This window comes from Adiantum capillus-veneris, chromosome 9 (genome assembly GCF_014529385.1).
Source record: "Adiantum capillus-veneris isolate H3 chromosome 9, ASM1452938v2, whole genome shotgun sequence".
Classification (NCBI taxonomy): domain Eukaryota; kingdom Viridiplantae; phylum Streptophyta; class Polypodiopsida; order Polypodiales; family Pteridaceae; genus Adiantum; species Adiantum capillus-veneris.
This window is the reverse complement of record NC_140939.1, coordinates 42,070,935-42,073,434: the sequence shown is the minus strand read 5'-3', so window position 1 is coordinate 42,073,434 and position 2,500 is coordinate 42,070,935.

Below are 2,500 nucleotides of genomic sequence, written 5' to 3'. Positions count from 1 at the left end.
CCAGCCTGAGTCCCACCTAGATCATATGGCATATAAGTGAACCACCCCAAATCACGAACATCTCTAGCTCCACCCCGGGTCAAATGGCATAGCAATCAAATGCCCTAGACTATGCATAAAACTATTCCCTCTTGGATCAAAAGCTAATTCAAAATCCCCGACATCATAGGGTGACATAAAATCCCATACAGCATCAAGTAATATTCAATATTGCCATATCCCTTCTGAAATTGGCTAGACCAATTGTTGATCATCAATCACAGACAAGAGCATTGGTGATGCAGCTTCACCACCTCTAGTGTTAGAATTCTGGTCTTGCATACCTGAGTACATTGGTTCCCTGGAAAACCCCTCTTCATTGGGCACCGAAGTGTCATCTAGAAAAAATTCTCTATTTTGTACATATCCAAAATCTAGTAGCCAACAATTGCATAAGGCCATCATCATCCGCATCTGGATAAACTTTCTCATGCACAAAACCAAATTGCATGGTACCCTTAACATCCGTATTAAAGAATCCTTGCAAAGCCTTGTCCAGTAAACACATAAGCTTTAGGTCCACCGCTTTAGAAGATTCCTCTTTCTTACACATCTCAGCCTGCAAAGTAGGCTTTCCGCATATGACATGCATATTAGACACATTTGCTGTAAACTACTCTTCAAGTTTCTTCTCCTCATCCAAATATCTTTGAAATTTTGGAGCACCAAGTTCAACATGCATATCAAAAATTGCATCTACTTCCTTGTCCATATCATCCGCACAATGAACCCAATTATATGCAACATCAAGAGATTCAACTTCACTATGCACCCCCTCTGAATAAGCATCATCAAGATCATGATCACTCTGCCATATTGAGATCTCTGCATCATCAAATCTTGATAAGAAAACAGTCTGCACCCCCTATGAATAAGTATAATCACTCTGTAGATCTCACAATCCCTCTAGATTTGTTGTACCCAAGCCCTGTAAATATGGTCTATCCAACTCTTGTAGATGCTCATGTACACCCCCGCCCTGTCGACCCTCATGTGTGTACAAACCCTGTGAATATTCATGCTTTTATCGACCCTGTAAGTCTTCAACTTTAGCCATTAGCATGGAATTTGGAATTCCAAGCTTTGCATAGACAGCTTGGACAACCTCTTCATCATCTTTATGCCATAATAGCCTATCATCCTCAAGCAAGCATTCATCAATAGCAGTTTCAAGCTTAGCCCTAATTTGCTTGCAAACCGCCCCATAAGTAGGCACATTAACACAATCATCATCATCTTTATATATGATTGGATCCCAATGTTCTTGAATAACTGCACCTTTAAACTTGCTCCAGTCCCTAGGGATTCACTGTGTTTTTTCGTACAATACCTCGTGAGTGTACAATAGGGGGGGTTTGGATTTTGTACATAAGCATGTACAATAGCCGGGTAGCCCCTCATTATTTCATACTCATACCGTATACATAAGGGAGGGGGGGGGAGGGGGGTTACATTGGGGCTACATTCAACTACCTGAGCCACCTTAAATACATTAGTAAGCCCCTCTCTCTCTCTCTCTCTCTCTCTCTCTCTCTCTCTCTCTCTCTCTCTCTCTCTCTCTCTCTCACCCTTCTTCCATGGACGTTGTGGGAGCAACCCGACCATAGCAACTTAGTGGTGAGGGCAAAGGCCATGGCAAGAGGCAATGGAATTCACATGAGTGGAGACCTGAGTGGAGGCGATGGAGAGGGATGACGTGGATTTTGGACGAGTGCAAGGAGAGGGGAAGTCCGAAGGGGGGAATCTTGGTAATGGATAATTTTATTATCGTCCAACCCAGTATGTGCCAACAATTTCAAAAAAAGAAAGAAAGTGGAGAATCAACAACGATCCTGTAGCATGCGAGCACAAGTTCTTGCCAACATGGATTCCTTTTTGTATCGCATGAGAGGATTGAGGTGACACTTGTGATGCTAGGATCGACATGAGAGATGCAGACCAACGTGCAGGAAACACACAGTGGGGGGCACTCCAGGTGGTGCAAGGAAGCCAGAGCAAGTTGACAGAGACCATTAAAAAAATATTATATAGGTGAAACTACCAGCATAGCATTGAGTTGCTTGAGGCAATCTGGCTTAGGGCAGATACTTTTTCCATCATGAAGTCGCGAGTTGGAGTCCATCGTCTGTACCAAAATGGATTTCCTTAACTGGTGGTGAATTGGAGATAGCTCCTAGAGGAAAAGCCCCTCGTCTATGTGTGTGTGTGTGCTGGGGTGGGTGTTTTGTATGTATGTATCATGTATGTAATGTGTTGTGCAGCTTGTGTTATAAGTTATACCGTATCTAAATATTGCACTCAATATAGGAGCATTAAAGGGTGCTCATAATTTTGCATGCAATATGTGTCGAGAGTCACATCACCTCAGAGCTCCCGAGTCCTGACTCCCTCCTCTTATTCCAAGTTCTAGAGTCCCGACTCCCTCCTCTTCCTCCTATCCAACTCCATTTGGATTCTGAAG